Below are 15,957 nucleotides of genomic sequence, written 5' to 3'. Positions count from 1 at the left end.
CACCTGGGGAATCAGAGGGAGAGAGAGAAAGACACACACAAACACTACGGCACGTAACAGTAATGTAATATATATATTTGAGTTTTCTTCCGTTTCTCTACCTATTCTCTGGCAGATAGTTCATTAAGAAAACAGAAATCATTGGCGGATGTTGCATTCTTGAGACGTGACCATCTCTACTCACAAAATGTGAGACAGGGAATTTATAATGTGCCAACGTTTGCACAAAGTAAGTTTTGGAGAATAGGGTTTGTTTTCTTCTGTTTCTTTACCTATTCTCTACCAGGTAAGACATTAAGAAAACGGGAAAGTCCTATGCGGATGTGACTTTGGGTCACATGCCGATGTGTCCTTGAGCAAGACACTTTAGCACAAATTGCTCCCGTAGGCATGTCTACGGTATTGAAGTGTTTGTAATTGTTACGTGCCGTAGTGTTTGTGTGTGTCTTTCTCTCTCTCTCCCTCTGATTCCCCAGGTGCAGCCTGATTGTCCCCAGGTGCAGCCTCTCTCCCAGGTGCTCCAAATCCCCAATCAGGGCCTCCATATAGGACCTGAGGAAGGCTGCAGTCGCTCTCCCTTTTCTCCTCTGGCTGCATGGGTGCAGCACGTCGTCTTGGGTCTCTGTGTGGGACCTGGTTGTCTATATTATTGTTGGATTAAATCTCATGTGTGAAAAAAGAGATCAGTTTCCTCTCTTTTTTCTCGTGCTGGTCGTTCTGTGTTTTGTTACGTTCCCTCCAAAATCTAGGGGTACGAAGGGGAGTAACAAAACACAGAACGACCAGCACGAGAAAAAAGAGAGGAAACTGATCTCTTTTTTTTACACATGAGATTTAATCCAACAATAATATAGACAACCAGGTCCCACACAGAGACCCAAGACGACGTGCTGCACCCATGCAGCCAGAGGAGAAAAGGGAGAGCGACTGCAGCCTTCCTCAGGTCCTATATGGAGGCCCTGATTGGGGATTTGGAGCACCTGGGAGAGAGGCTGCACCTGGGGACAATCAGGCTGCACCTGGGGAATCAGAGGGAGAGAGAGAAAGACACACACAAACACTACGGCACGTAACAGTAATGTAATATATATATTTGAGTTTTCTTCTGTTTCTCTACCTATTCTCTGGCAGATAGTTCATTAAGAAAACAGAAATCATTGGCGGATGTTGCATTCTTGAGACGTGACCATCTCTACTCACAAAATGTGAGACAGGGAATTTATAATGTGCCAACGTTTGCACAAAGTAAGTTTTGGAGAATAGGGTTTGTTTTCTTCTGTTTCTTTACCTATTCTCTACCAGGTAAGACATTAAGAAAACGGGAAAGTCCTATGCGGATGTGACTTTGGGTCACATGCCGATGTGTCCTTGAGCAAGACACTTTAGCACAAATTGCTCCCGTAGGCATGTCTACGGTATTGAAGTGTTTGTAATTGTTACGTGCCGTAGTGTTTGTGTGTGTCTTTCTCTCTCTCCCTCTGATTCCCCAGGTGCAGCCTGATTGTCCCCAGGTGCAGCCTCTCTCCCAGGTGCTCCAAATCCCCAATCAGGGCCTCCATATAGGACCTGAGGAAGGCTGCAGTCGCTCTCCATTTTCTCCTCTGGCTGCATGGGTGCAGCACGTCGTCTTGGGTCTCTGTGTGGGACCTGGTTGTCTATATTATTGTTGGATTAAATCTCATGTGTGAAAAAAGAGATCAGTTTCCTCTCTTTTTTCTCGTGCTGGTCGTTCTGTGTTTTGTTACGTTCCCTCCAAAATCTAGGGGTACGAAGGGGAGTAACAAAACACAGAACGACCAGCACGAGAAAAAAGAGAGGAAACTGATCTCTTTTTTTTACACATGAGATTTAATCCAACAATAATATAGACAACCAGGTCCCACACAGAGACCCAAGACGACGTGCTGCACCCATGCAGCCAGAGGAGAAAAGGGAGAGCGACTGCAGCCTTCCTCAGGTCCTATATGGAGGCCCTGATTGGGGATTTGGAGCACCTGGGAGAGAGGCTGCACCTGGGGACAATCAGGCTGCACCTGGGGAATCAGAGGGAGAGAGAGAAAGACACACACAAACACTACGGCACGTAACAGTAATGTAATATATATATTTGAGTTTTCTTCCGTTTCTCTACCTATTCTCTGGCAGATAGTTCATTAAGAAAACAGAAATCATTGGCGGATGTTGCATTCTTGAGACGTGACCATCTCTACTCACAAAATGTGAGACAGGGAATTTATAATGTGCCAACGTTTGCACAAAGTAAGTTTTGGAGAATAGGGTTTGTTTTCTTCTGTTTCTTTACCTATTCTCTACCAGGTAAGACATTAAGAAAACGGGAAAGTCCTATGCGGATGTGACTTTGGGTCACATGCCGATGTGTCCTTGAGCAAGACACTTTAGCACAAATTGCTCCCGTAGGCATGTCTACGGTATTGAAGTGTTTGTAATGTAATATATATATTTGAGTTTTCTTCCGTTTCTCTACCTATTCTCTGGCAGATAGTTCATTAAGAAAACAGAAATCATTGGCGGATGTTGCATTCTTGAGACGTGACCATCTCTACTCACAAAATGTGAGACAGGGAATTTATAATGTGCCAACGTTTGCACAAAGTAAGTTTTGGAGAATAGGGTTTGTTTTCTTCTGTTTCTTTACCTATTCTCTACCAGGTAAGACATTAAGAAAACGGGAAAGTCCTATGCGGATGTGACTTTGGGTCACATGCCGATGTGTCCTTGAGCAAGACACTTTAGCACAAATTGCTCCCGTAGGCATGTCTACGGTATTGAAGTGTTTGTAATTGTTACGTGCCGTAGTGTTTGTGTGTGTCTTTCTCTCTCTCCCTCTGATTCCCCAGGTGCAGCCTGATTGTCCCCAGGTGCAGCCTCTCTCCCAGGTGCTCCAAATCCCCAATCAGGGCCTCCATATAGGACCTGAGGAAGGCTGCAGTCGCTCTCCATTTTCTCCTCTGGCTGCATGGGTGCAGCACGTCGTCTTGGGTCTCTGTGTGGGACCTGGTTGTCTATATTATTGTTGGATTAAATCTCATGTGTGAAAAAAGAGATCAGTTTCCTCTCTTTTTTCTCGTGCTGGTCGTTCTGTGTTTTGTTACGTTCCCTCCAAAATCTAGGGGTACGAAGGGGAGTAACAAAACACAGAACGACCAGCACGAGAAAAAAGAGAGGAAACTGATCTCTTTTTTCACACATGAGATTTAATCCAACAATAATATAGACAACCAGGTCCCACACAGAGACCCAAGACGACGTGCTGCACCCATGCAGCCAGAGGAGAAAAGGGAGAGCGACTGCAGCCTTCCTCAGGTCCTATATGGAGGCCCTGATTGGGGATTTGGAGCACCTGGGAGAGAGGCTGCACCTGGGGACAATCAGGCTGCACCTGGGGAATCAGAGGGAGAGAGAGAAAGACACACACAAACACTACGGCACGTAACAGTAATGTAATATATATATTTGAGTTTTCTTCCGTTTCTCTACCTATTCTCTGGCAGATAGTTCATTAAGAAAACAGAAATCATTGGCGGATGTTGCATTCTTGAGACGTGACCATCTCTACTCACAAAATGTGAGACAGGGAATTTATAATGTGCCAACGTTTGCACAAAGTAAGTTTTGGAGAATAGGGTTTGTTTTCTTCTGTTTCTTTACCTATTCTCTACCAGGTAAGACATTAAGAAAACGGGAAAGTCCTATGCGGATGTGACTTTGGGTCACATGCCGATGTGTCCTTGAGCAAGACACTTTAGCACAAATTGCTCCCGTAGGCATGTCTACGGTATTGAAGTGTTTGTAATGTAATATATATATTTGAGTTTTCTTCCGTTTCTCTACCTATTCTCTGGCAGATAGTTCATTAAGAAAACAGAAATCATTGGCGGATGTTGCATTCTTGAGACGTGACCATCTCTACTCACAAAATGTGAGACAGGGAATTTATAATGTGCCAACGTTTGCACAAAGTAAGTTTTGGAGAATAGGGTTTGTTTTCTTCTGTTTCTTTACCTATTCTCTACCAGGTAAGACATTAAGAAAACGGGAAAGTCCTATGCGGATGTGACTTTGGGTCACATGCCGATGTGTCCTTGAGCAAGACACTTTAGCACAAATTGCTCCCGTAGGCATGTCTACGGTATTGAAGTGTTTGTAATTGTTACGTGCCGTAGTGTTTGTGTGTGTCTTTCTCTCTCTCCCTCTGATTCTCCAGGTGCAGCCTGATTGTCCCCAGGTGCAGCCTCTCTCCCAGGTGCTCCAAATCCCCAATCAGGGCCTCCATATAGGACCTGAGGAAGGCTGCAGTCGCTCTCCATTTTCTCCTCTGGCTGCATGGGTGCAGCACGTCGTCTTGGGTCTCTGTGTGGGACCTGGTTGTCTATATTATTGTTGGATTAAATCTCATGTGTGAAAAAAGAGATCAGTTTCCTCTCTTTTTTCTCGTGCTGGTCGTTCTGTGTTTTGTTACGTTCCCTCCAAAATCTAGGGGTACGAAGGGGAGTAACAAAACACAGAACGACCAGCACGAGAAAAAAGAGAGGAAACTGATCTCTTTTTTTTACACATGAGATTTAATCCAACAATAATATAGACAACCAGGTCCCACACAGAGACCCAAGACGACGTGCTGCACCCATGCAGCCAGAGGAGAAAAGGGAGAGCGACTGCAGCCTTCCTCAGGTCCTATATGGAGGCCCTGATTGGGGATTTGGAGGCCCTGATTGGGGATTTGGAGCACCTGGGAGAGAGGCTGCACCTGGGGACAATCAGGCTGCACCTGGGGAATCAGAGGGAGAGAGAGAAAGACACACACAAACACTACGGCACGTAACAGTAATGTAATGTATATATTTGAGTTTTCTTCCGTTTCTCTACCTATTCTCTGGCAGATAGTTCATTAAGAAAACAGAAATCATTGGCGGATGTTGCATTCTTGAGACGTGACCATCTCTACTCACAAAATGTGAGACAGGGAATTTATAATGTGCCAACGTTTGCACAAAGTAAGTTTTGGAGAATAGGGTTTGTTTTCTTCTGTTTCTTTACCTATTCTCTACCAGGTAAGACATTAAGAAAACGGGAAAGTCCTATGCGGATGTGACTTTGGGTCACATGCCGATGTGTCCTTGAGCAAGACACTTTAGCACAAATTGCTCCCGTAGGCATGTCTACGGTATTGAAGTGTTTGTAATTGTTACGTGCCGTAGTGTTTGTGTGTGTCTTTCTCTCTCTCTCCCTCTGATTCCCCAGGTGCAGCCTCTCTCCCAGGTGCTCCAAATCCCCAATCAGGGCCTCCATATAGGACCTGAGGAAGGCTGCAGTCGCTCTCCCTTTTCTCCTCTGGCTGCATGGGTGCAGCACGTCGTCTTGGGTCTCTGTGTGGGACCTGGTTGTCTATATTATTGTTGGATTAAATCTCATGTGTGAAAAAAGAGATCAGTTTCCTCTCTTTTTTCTCGTGCTGGTCGTTCTGTGTTTTGTTACGTTCCCTCCAAAATCTAGGGGTACGAAGGGGAGTAACAAAACACAGAACGACCAGCACGAGAAAAAAGAGAGGAAACTGATCTCTTTTTTTCACACATGAGATTTAATCCAACAATAATATAGACAACCAGGTCCCACACAGAGACCCAAGACGACGTGCTGCACCCATGCAGCCAGAGGAGAAAAGGGAGAGCGACTGCAGCCTTCCTCAGGTCCTATATGGAGGCCCTGATTGGGGATTTGGAGCACCTGGGAGAGAGGCTGCACCTGGGGACAATCAGGCTGCACCTGGGGAATCAGAGGGAGAGAGAGAAAGACACACACAAACACTACGGCACGTAACAGTAATGTAATATATATATTTGAGTTTTCTTCCGTTTCTCTACCTATTCTCTGGCAGATAGTTCATTAAGAAAACAGAAATCATTGGCGGATGTTGCATTCTTGAGACGTGACCATCTCTACTCACAAAATGTGAGACAGGGAATTTATAATGTGCCAACGTTTGCACAAAGTAAGTTTTGGAGAATAGGGATTGTTTTCTTCTGTTTCTTTACCTATTCTCTACCAGGTAAGACATTAAGAAAACGGGAAAGTCCTATGCGGATGTGACTTTGGGTCACATGCCGATGTGTCCTTGAGCAAGACACTTTAGCACAAATTGCTCCCGTAGGCATGTCTACGGTATTGAAGTGTTTGTAATTGTTACGTGCCGTAGTGTTTGTGTGTGTCTTTCTCTCTCTCCCTCTGATTCCCCAGGTGCAGCCTGATTGTCCCCAGGTGCAGCCTCTCTCCCAGGTGCTCCAAATCCCCAATCAGGGCCTCCATATAGGACCTGAGGAAGGCTGCAGTCGCTCTCCCTTTTCTCCTCTGGCTGCATGGGTGCAGCACGTCGTCTTGGGTCTCTGTGTGGGACCTGGTTGTCTATATTATTGTTGGATTAAATCTCATGTGTGAAAAAAGAGATCAGTTTCCTCTCTTTTTTCTCGTGCTGGTCGTTCTGTGTTTTGTTACGTTCCCTCCAAAATCTAGGGGTACGAAGGGGAGTAACAAAACACAGAACGACCAGCACGAGAAAAAAGAGAGGAAACTGATCTCTTTTTTTTACACATGAGATTTAATCCAACAATAATATAGACAACCAGGTCCCACACAGAGACCCAAGACGACGTGCTGCACCCATGCAGCCAGAGGAGAAAAGGGAGAGCGACTGCAGCCTTCCTCAGGTCCTATATGGAGGCCCTGATTGGGGATTTGGAGCACCTGGGAGAGAGGCTGCACCTGGGGACAATCAGGCTGCACCTGGGGAATCAGAGGGAGAGAGAGAAAGACACACACAAACACTATATTATTGTTGGATTAAATCTCATGTGTGAAAAAAGAGATCAGTTTCCTCTCTTTTTTCTCGTGCTGGTCGTTCTGTGTTTTGTTACGTTCCCTCCAAAATCTAGGGGTACGAAGGGGACTCTACTCTACCTAAAAACAATTCTTTTAAAAGAAATCCTCACAGAACCCCATATTTCGCTGTTAACGCAGTTGCAGGTGGGAATTATAAGACCGTGACACATCGAAGGCTGAAGGACAACATTTAAACAAAGAAACACGCAAGAGGGAAAATGGAGCGCTTTCTTGTGCGGAGCAAACCACCAACCACCAGTGCAGAGACTGCCGACAACCCACCACCGAAAGAAAAGAGGAAAAAAACTGTCAGCAGACAGTATCATGAAAGTTACCTGTCTTATGGCACTGCAGGCGAGCGGCAGATTTTCCCTACAAATAGACGAATCTACTGACATAAGTGGGGCTGCCCAACTTCTGGCAAACGTCAGATATGTTGATGCTGACTCTATCAAAGAGACGTTTTTCTTTTGCAAAGAAATGGAAAGCCATACTACGGGAGAAGAAATATTCAGGGTAACTAATAACTATTTAAAAGAGAACAGTCTGACCTGGAATATGTGCGTCAGTCTTTGCACAGATGCGCGGCAAGCATGACGGTGAGAGTGAAAGGATTTATTGGTAAGGTGAGAGCACAAAACCCACATATCGTGACAAACCACTGCATTTTGCATAGAGAGGCATTAGTTGCCAAAACCATGCCCCCGGAGTTGACTGAGGTGCTGAATCAGGCTGTGCAGATGGTGAATTACATCAAATCAAGGCCCCTGTAATCTCGCCTCTTCTCCCAGCTGTGCGCCGGGATGGGAGCCGACCACCAAAGCCTGATCCTCCACAATTTTTTATTTTGTGACCTGTCTGGTTTAAATGAGTGTGTTGCTGCTTTGATGAAGCCTAATTTGATAAAGTTTCAAATTAATTTCTGAAATATTTCGTTAATAAATATTTCATGAGTAATATAGTTGTCTTTGTCACATTTTATTTGGCATTAGTAAATAATTATGCACATTTACAGATATTTTACATGATATGAGTGATAACACGTGTTATAAGGGCTATTTTGCACAATAGGTGTGCCTTGAGATTTTTACTTGTCCTTTGGTGTGCCTTGGGCACAAAAAGTTTGTGAACCACAGGTCTAGCGGTTAGGATTCCTGGTTTTCACCCAGGTGTCCCGGGTTCGACTCCCGGTATGGGAACAAGTTTTATAGGTGAAAAATAATCAAAGTAAACTGTCCTAAAAAAATGTAATATATATAAGAAATAAAATAAAAAGTCATGGTATAGTGTGTCGAAAAATGTGAAAACAAAACCATGTGTGTCAAAACATTTGAAAAAAAGTCACAGTATAGTGTGTCGAAACATTTGAAAAAATACCCTAAAGAAGTCCCATATGGTCTAGTGGTTAGGATTCCTGGTTTTCACCCAGGCGGCCCGGGTTCGACTCCCGGTATGGGAACAAGTTTTATAGGGGAAAAATAATCAAACTATAAAATGTCCTAAAAAAATCTAATATATGTAAGAAATAAAATAAAAAGTCATGGTATAGTGTGTCGAAAAATGTGAAAACAAAACCATGGTATAGTGTGGCGAAACATTTGAAAAAAAGTCATTGTATGGTATGTAAATCATTTGGAAGAAAGTCACAGTATAGTGTGTTGAAAAATGTGAAAAAAGACACAAAAGATATCCCATATGGTCTAGCGGTTAGGATTCCTGGTTTTCACCCAGGTGGCCCGGGTTCGACTCCCGGTATGGGAACAAGTTTTATAGGGGAAAAATAATCAAAGTATAAACTGTCCTAAAAAAATCGAATACATGTAAGAAATAAAATAAAAAGTCATGGTATAGTTTGTCGAAAAATGTGAAAACAAAACCATGGTATAGTGTGTCGAAACATTTGATAAAAAGTCACATTATAGTGTGTCGAAACATTTGAAAAAATACACAAAAGAAGTCCCATATGGTCTAGCGGTTAGGATTCTTGGTTTTCACCCAGGCGGCCCGGGTTCGACTCCCTGTATGAGAACACGTTTTATATGGGAAAAATAATCAAAGTAAACTGTCTTAAATAAATGGAATAGACTAGAGTGAGTCGAAACATTTAAAAAAGGCACATTATAATCTGTTATAGAATTGGAAAAAACTTCATAGGGAAAAATAATCAAAGTATAAACTGTCCTAAAAAAATCTAATACATGTAAGAAATAAAATAAAAAGTCATGGTATAGTGGTATAGTGTGTCGAAAAATGTGAAAACAAAACCACAGTGTGACGAAAAATTTGATAAAAAGTCACAGTATAGTGTGTCGAAACATTTGAAAAAATACACAAAAGAAGTCCCATATGGTCTAGCGGTTAGGATTCCTGGTTTTCACCCAGGTGGCCCGGGTTCGACTCCCTGTATGGGAACTAGTTTTATAGGGGAAAAATAATCAAAGTAAACTGTCCTAAAAAAATGTAATATATTTAAGAAATAAAATAAAAAGTCATCGGGTGTTTCTCAATCGCGAGTAAAGCTGCTTCAGAGCCACTACTTCAAGCATACTACGTCATCGAGTGCCGCCGAAGTACTGTTCCAATCTCCAGCATACTTGGAAATCTACCGAGCCCGGCGTACTCCGTTTGGAGAAATATCGAGGCTGCACATGAGTAGACTCCGCGGTCTTAAAATCCCCACAATGCTTTGCGCACGGACCAATTTCCCCAAATCTGTGGCGGAAGATGTAAGGCGGGGCCTCTCATATGACGCACACCTGCACACTCGCTAGCGTGTTCCACTTTTCGTTTTCCGAATGGCAGGAAGTATTCTTGACTCGCTTCTGAAGCAAGATGCTCGGCAGACATGTGCTACCAAGCAAGCGTACTCGCGATTGAGAAACACCCAGGGTATAGTGTGTCGAAACATTTGAAAAAAAGTCACAGTATAGTGTGTGGAAACATTTGAAAAAATACACTAAAGAAGTCCCATATGGTCTAGCGCAGGGGTATTCAACTACAATTCAACGAGGTCCAGTTAGAGAAAATCTCCCCATGCAAAGGTCCGGAACATCAAAATGTCTAAGTTGCTTTATGAATTAGTGTGATATATATTGAAGTAGCCTGTAGCTTTATCAACGTCTGCATGTAATCAACAACTGACTGCCAATCAAATAAAGAAAGTACAATTAAAAAACAACAATATTTATTGTCAATTAACATTGAACTATACTGATATACAGTAAAATACTGTGGATATGTGTAATGTTCCTCTCTGGCTGCATTTAAAAATAAAATAGGAGAAAATAAATAAAATAGCTTTTGAAAATATGTGCATCTTAAAAGTGCTTAATTTTAGATAAATAAAATAAAGTGTAGCAGCAGCTTGAGTTTCCCTTTTTCTTTGTTAACCGTTTCACATCATGACTTAACAGTTTCAGCCGATTATAGAACATATCAGTCTTTACACATCATAACAATTGAAGAGTTTTAAAGTTTCTCTTTCTTTCCCTCTTATATTGCAGTCCCTCACTAACCTTTTTTTAATTCAGTGCGAGAATTGAGCTCGAGCTTGTCCTGCCAGGAGTTTAAATCTGGGCTGAAATGGTGCCCTGGAACGATATTTAGTTTTAATTTTGATCCTGGTGGACTGATCATATTGGTCTCTGAGACTGCTTATTTTTTGTGACCTCAGTTCTGACTTGAGAGGGAATGTTTGGTCAAACACTTTGTGTTTTGTCTCATAGTGGCGTTTTGGCACTTTTAATGAGCGCCACGGTCTCTGAACAAATGAGACGCACTGGTTCTGTGCTCCCAGTGGGCAGGATGAACATGAATGAGTCCGTCCACTCAGGGTTAAAAGCTCTGTTCTCACTGTCCACTTTCCTCTTCTTGGAGAGCGCCATGTGTAATTATTTGTCTCTCCCTGTCTGCCTCTAACACGCCTGTTCACTCTCCTCTCCGCTTCTCTCCCTGTATCGCTAATTATTCTCTTCACTCACTCACTTTCCTCTCCGCTTCTCTCTGCCGTTCTCTCATCTCTTCTTCTGTGTTTCTCTCCCTGTATCGCTCACTCGTCTCTTTCGCCCCCTGTCGGCAGCGGTTAAAATAGAATCGCCCCGTCAAAATTGAAATCCCCTATTAATGTATTGATTATAGGTCCGGGTCCGTATAGGTCGGCGTCTGGGTCCGGATCCGGACCGCGGTCCGCCTGTTGCCGACCCCTGGTCTAGCGGTTAGGATTCCTGGTTTTCACCCAGGTGGCCCGGGTTCGACTCCCGGTATGGGAACAAGTTTTATATGGGAAAAATAATCAAAGTATAAACTGTCTTAAATAAATGGAATAGACTAGAGTGAGTCGAAACATTTAAAAAAGGCATATTATAATCTGTTATAGAATTGGAAAAAACTTCATAGTAGAATTTGTCGAAAAACTTGAAAAAAAGGCATATTAGAATATGTCGAAATCTAAAATAAAAAGTCATCGTATAGTGTGTGACTCAAATGGGGAAAAAGCACAAAAGATATCCCATATGGTCTAGCGGTTAGGATTCCTGGTTTTCACCCAGGTGGCCCGGTTTCTACTCCCGGTATGGGAAATAGTTTTATAGGGGAAAAATAATCAAACTATAAAATGTCCTAAAAAAATCTAATATATGTAAGAAATAAAATAAAATGCCATGGTATAGTGTGTCAAAACATTTGAAAACAAAACCATGGTATAGTGTGTCGAAACATTTGAAAAAATACACAAAAGAAGTCCGATATGGTCTCGCGGTTAGGATTCCTGGTTTTCACCCAGGTGGCCCGGTTTCTACTCCCGGTATGGGATCAAGTTTTATAGGGGAAAAATAATCAAAGTAAACTGTCCTAAAAAAATGTAATATATGTAAGAAATAAAATAAAAAGTCATGGTATAGTGTGTCGAAAAATGTGAAAACAAAACCATGGTATAGTGTGGCGAAACATTTGAAAAAAAGTCATTGTATGGTATGTAAATCATTTGGAAGAAAGTCACAGTATAGTGTGTCGAAAAATGTGAAAAAAGACACAAAAGATATCCCATATGGTCTAGCGGTTAGGATTCCTGGTTTTCACCCAGGTGGCCCGGGTTCGACTCCCGGTATGGGAACAAGTTTTATAGGGGAAAAATAATCAAAGTATAAACTGTCTAACTGTCTAATATATTAAAAAAATGTAATCTATGTAAGAAATCAAATAAAAAGTCATGATAGTCTGTCGAAAAATTTGAAAAAAAGTAATAGTATGGTATGTCAATCATTTGGAAGAAAGTCGAAGTATAGTGTGTTGAAAAATGTGAAAAAAGACACAAAAGATATCCCATATGGTCTAGCGGTTAGGATTCCTGGTTTTCACCCAGGTGGCCCGGGTTCGACTCCCGGTATGGGAACAAGTTTTATAGGGGAAAAATAATCAAAGTATAAACTGTCTAACTGTCTAATATATTAAAAAAATGTAATATATGTAAGAAATCAAAAAAAATGTCATGATAGTGTGTCGAAATTTTTTGAAAAAAAGTAATAGTATGGTATGTCAATCATTTGGAAGAAAGTCACAGTATAGTGTGTCGAAAAATGTGAAAAAAGACACAAAAGATATCCCATATGGTCTAGCGGTTAGGATTCCTGGTTTTCACCCAGGTGGCCCGGGTTCGACTCCCGGTATGGGAACAAGTTTTATAGGGGAAAAATAATCAAAGTAAACTGTCCTAAAAAAATGTAATATATGTAAGAAATAAAATAAAAAGTCATGGTATAGTGTGTCGAAAACAAAACCATGGTATAGTGTGGCGAAACATTTGAAAAAAAGTCATTGTATGGTATGTAAATCATTTGGAAGAAAGTCGAAGTATAGTGTGTTGAAAAATGTGAAAAAAGACACAAAAGATATCCCATATGGTCTAGCGGTTAGGATTCCTGGTTTTCACCCAGGTGGCCCGGGTTCGACTCCCGGTATGGGAACAAGTTTTATAGGGGAAAAATAATCAAAGTATAAACTGTCTAACTGTCTAATATATTAAAAAAATGTAATCTATGTAAGAAATCAAATAAAAAGTCATGATAGTCTGTCGAAAAATTTGAAAAAAAGTAATAGTATGGTATGTCAATCATTTGGAAGAAAGTCACAGTATAGTGTGTCGAAAAATGTGAAAAAATAAACAAAAGATATCCCATATGGTCTAGCGGTTAGGATTCCTGGTTTTCACCCAGGTGGCCCGTGTTCCACTCCCGGTATGGGAACAAGTTTTATAGGGGAAAAATAATCAAAGTATAAACTGTCCTAAAAAAATCTAATACATGGAAGAAATAAAATAAAAAGTCATGGTATAGTGTGTCGAAAAATGTGAAAACAAAACCATGGTATACTGTGTCGAAACATTTGATAAAAAGTCACAGTATAGTGTGTCGAAACATTTGAAAAGATACACAAAAGAAGTCCCATATGGTCTAGCGGTTAGGATTCCTGGTTTTCACCCAGGTGGCCCGGGTTCGACTCCCGGTATGGGAACAAGTTTTATAGGGGAAAAATAATCAAAGTAAACTGTCCTTAAAAAAATGTAATATATGTAAGAAATAAAATAAAAAGTCATGGGGTGTTTCTCAATCGCGAGTAAAGCTGCTTTAGAGCCACTACTTCAAGCATACTACGTCATCGAGTGCCGCCGAAGTACTGTTCCAATCTCCAGCATACTTGGAAATCTACCGAGCCCGGCGTACTCCGTTTGGAGAAATATCGAGGCTGCACATGAGTAGACTCCGCGGTCTTAAAATCCCCACAATGCTTTGCGCACGGACCAATTTCCCCAAATCTGTGGCGGAAGATGTAATCGGGGCCTCTCATATGACGCACACCTGCACACTCGCTAGCGTGTTCCACTTTTCGTTTTCTGAATAGCAGGAAGTATTCTTGACTCGCTTCTGAAGCAAGATGCTCGGCAGACATGTGCTACCAAGCAAGCGTACTCGCGATGGAGAAACACCCAGGGTATAGTGTGTCGAAAAATGTTAAAACAAAACCATGGTATAGTGTGTCGAAACATTTGAAAAAAAGTCACAGTAGAAAAAACTTCATAGTAGAATATGTCGAAAAACTTGAAAAAAAAGTCATATTAGAATATGTCGAAATCTAAAATAAAAAGTCATCGTATAGTGTGTGACTCAAATGGGGAAAAAGCACAAAAGATATCCCATATGGTCTAGCGGTTAGGATTCCTGGTTTTCACCCAGGTGGCCCGGTTTCTACTCCCGGTATGGGAAATAGTTTTATAGGGGAAAAATAATCAAACTATAAAATGTCCTAAAAAAATGTAATATATGTAAGAAATAAAATAAAAAGTCATGGTATAGTGTGTCGAAAAATGTGAAAACAAAACCATGGTATAGTGTGGCGAAACATTTGAAAAAAAGTCATTGTATGGTATGTAAATCATTTGGAAGAAAGTCGAAGTATAGTGTGTTGAAAAATGTGAAAAAAGACACAAAAGATATCCCATATGGTCTAGCGGTTAGGATTCCTGGTTTTCACCCAGGTGGCCCGGGTTCGACTCCCGGTATGGGAACAAGTTTTGTAGGGGAAAAATAATCAAAGTATAAACTGTCTAACTGTCTAATATATTAAAAAAATGTAATATATGTAAGAAATTAAAAAAAAAGTCATGATAGTGTGTCGAAAAATTTGAAAAAAAGTAATAGTATGGTATGTCAATCATTTGGAAGAAAGTCACAGTATAGTGTGTCGAAAAATGTGAAAGAAGACACAAAAGATATCCCATATGGTCTAGCGGTTAGGATTCCTGGTTTTCACCCAGGTGGCCCGGGTTCGACTCCCGGTATGGGAACAAGTTTAATAGGGGAAAAATAATCAAAGTAAACTGTCCTAAAAAAATGTAATATATGCAAGAAATAAAATAAAAAGTCATGGTATAGTGTGTCGAAAACAAAACCATGGTATAGTGTGGCGAAACATTTGAAAAAAAGTCATTGTATGGTATGTAAATCATTTGAAAGAAAGTCGAAGTATAGTGTGTTGAAAAATGTGAAAAAAGACACAAAAGATATCCCATATGGTCTAGCGGTTAGGATTCCTGGTTTTCACCCAGGTGGCCCGGTTTCTACTCCCGGTATGGGAAATAGTTTTATAGGGGAAAAATAATCAAACTATAAAATGTCCTAAAAAAATGTAATATATGTAAGAAATAAAATAAAAAGTCATGGTATAGTGTGTCGAAAAATGTGAAAACAAAACCATGGTATAGTGTGGCGAAACATTTGAAAAAAAGTCATTGTATGGTATGTAAATCATTTGGAAGAAAGTCGAAGTATAGTGTGTTGAAAAATGTGAAAAAAGACACAAAAGATATCCCATATGGTCTAGCGGTTAGGATTCCTGGTTTTCACCCAGGTGGCCCGGGTTCGACTCCCGGTATGGGAACAAGTTTTATAGGGGAAAAATAATCAAAGTATAAACTGTCTAACTGTCTAATATATTAAAAAAATGTAATATATGTAAGAAATCAAAAAAAATGTCATGATAGTGTGTCGAAAATTTTTGAAAAAAAGTAATAGTATGGTATGTCAATCATTTGGAAGAAAGTCACAGTATAGTGTGTCGAAAAATGTGAAAAAAGACACAAAAGATATCCCATATGGTCTAGCGGTTAGGATTCCTGGTTTTCACCCAGGTGGCCCGGGTTCGACTCCCGGTATGGGAACAAGTTTTATAGGGGAAAAATAATCAAAGTAAACTGTCCTAAAAAAATGTAATATATGTAAGAAATAAAATAAAAAGTCATGGTATAGTGTGTCGAAAACAAAACCATGGTATAGTGTGGCGAAACATTTGAAAAAAAGTCATTGTATGGTATGTAAATCATTTGGAAGAAAGTCGAAGTATAGTGTGTTGAAAAATGTGAAAAAAGACACAAAAGATATCCCATATGGTCTAGCGGTTAGGATTCCTGGTTTTCACCCAGGTGGCCCGGGTTCGACTCCCGGTATGGGAACAAGTTTTATAGGGGAAAAATAATCAAAGTATAAACTGTCTAACTGTCTAATATATTAAAAA

At 40.9% G+C, this 15,957-nt stretch overlaps 18 non-coding genes across 18 annotated transcripts; all 18 read left to right on the top strand.

Moving 5' to 3' along the window:
- The first annotated feature begins 8,281 nt into the window (after window positions 1-8,281).
- Window positions 8,282-8,353, top strand: trnae-uuc. Its single transcript has one exon. It is a non-coding gene; the product is annotated as a tRNA-Glu (tRNA).
- A 230-nt stretch (window positions 8,354-8,583) lies between these two features.
- trnae-uuc lies at window positions 8,584-8,655 on the top strand. The gene has a single exon. It is a non-coding gene; the product is annotated as a tRNA-Glu (tRNA).
- A 196-nt stretch (window positions 8,656-8,851) lies between these two features.
- trnae-uuc lies at window positions 8,852-8,923 on the top strand. Its single transcript has one exon. It is a non-coding gene; the product is annotated as a tRNA-Glu (tRNA).
- A 311-nt stretch (window positions 8,924-9,234) lies between these two features.
- trnae-uuc lies at window positions 9,235-9,306 on the top strand. Its single transcript has one exon. It is a non-coding gene; the product is annotated as a tRNA-Glu (tRNA).
- A 2,093-nt stretch (window positions 9,307-11,399) lies between these two features.
- Window positions 11,400-11,471, top strand: trnae-uuc. The gene has a single exon. It is a non-coding gene; the product is annotated as a tRNA-Glu (tRNA).
- A 461-nt stretch (window positions 11,472-11,932) lies between these two features.
- trnae-uuc lies at window positions 11,933-12,004 on the top strand. The gene has a single exon. It is a non-coding gene; the product is annotated as a tRNA-Glu (tRNA).
- A 207-nt stretch (window positions 12,005-12,211) lies between these two features.
- Window positions 12,212-12,283, top strand: trnae-uuc. Its single transcript has one exon. It is a non-coding gene; the product is annotated as a tRNA-Glu (tRNA).
- A 208-nt stretch (window positions 12,284-12,491) lies between these two features.
- trnae-uuc lies at window positions 12,492-12,563 on the top strand. The gene has a single exon. It is a non-coding gene; the product is annotated as a tRNA-Glu (tRNA).
- Window positions 12,564-12,782: 219 nt separating this feature from the next.
- Window positions 12,783-12,854, top strand: trnae-uuc. The gene has a single exon. It is a non-coding gene; the product is annotated as a tRNA-Glu (tRNA).
- A 207-nt stretch (window positions 12,855-13,061) lies between these two features.
- Window positions 13,062-13,133, top strand: trnae-uuc. Its single transcript has one exon. It is a non-coding gene; the product is annotated as a tRNA-Glu (tRNA).
- Window positions 13,134-13,329: 196 nt separating this feature from the next.
- Window positions 13,330-13,401, top strand: trnae-uuc. The gene has a single exon. It is a non-coding gene; the product is annotated as a tRNA-Glu (tRNA).
- A 677-nt stretch (window positions 13,402-14,078) lies between these two features.
- On the top strand, window positions 14,079-14,150 carry trnae-uuc. Its single transcript has one exon. It is a non-coding gene; the product is annotated as a tRNA-Glu (tRNA).
- Window positions 14,151-14,380: 230 nt separating this feature from the next.
- Window positions 14,381-14,452, top strand: trnae-uuc. The gene has a single exon. It is a non-coding gene; the product is annotated as a tRNA-Glu (tRNA).
- A 207-nt stretch (window positions 14,453-14,659) lies between these two features.
- trnae-uuc lies at window positions 14,660-14,731 on the top strand. Its single transcript has one exon. It is a non-coding gene; the product is annotated as a tRNA-Glu (tRNA).
- A 219-nt stretch (window positions 14,732-14,950) lies between these two features.
- Window positions 14,951-15,022, top strand: trnae-uuc. Its single transcript has one exon. It is a non-coding gene; the product is annotated as a tRNA-Glu (tRNA).
- A 230-nt stretch (window positions 15,023-15,252) lies between these two features.
- On the top strand, window positions 15,253-15,324 carry trnae-uuc. Its single transcript has one exon. It is a non-coding gene; the product is annotated as a tRNA-Glu (tRNA).
- Window positions 15,325-15,532: 208 nt separating this feature from the next.
- trnae-uuc lies at window positions 15,533-15,604 on the top strand. Its single transcript has one exon. It is a non-coding gene; the product is annotated as a tRNA-Glu (tRNA).
- A 219-nt stretch (window positions 15,605-15,823) lies between these two features.
- On the top strand, window positions 15,824-15,895 carry trnae-uuc. Its single transcript has one exon. It is a non-coding gene; the product is annotated as a tRNA-Glu (tRNA).
- Window positions 15,896-15,957: the final 62 nt, after the last annotated feature.

This window comes from Trematomus bernacchii, unplaced genomic scaffold (assembly GCF_902827165.1).
Source record: "Trematomus bernacchii unplaced genomic scaffold, fTreBer1.1, whole genome shotgun sequence".
NCBI classification, from domain to species: Eukaryota; Metazoa; Chordata; class Actinopteri; order Perciformes; family Nototheniidae; genus Trematomus; species Trematomus bernacchii.
Note: the sequence above shows the minus strand (reverse complement) of the source record. Positions and strands in the feature narration are given on the sequence as shown.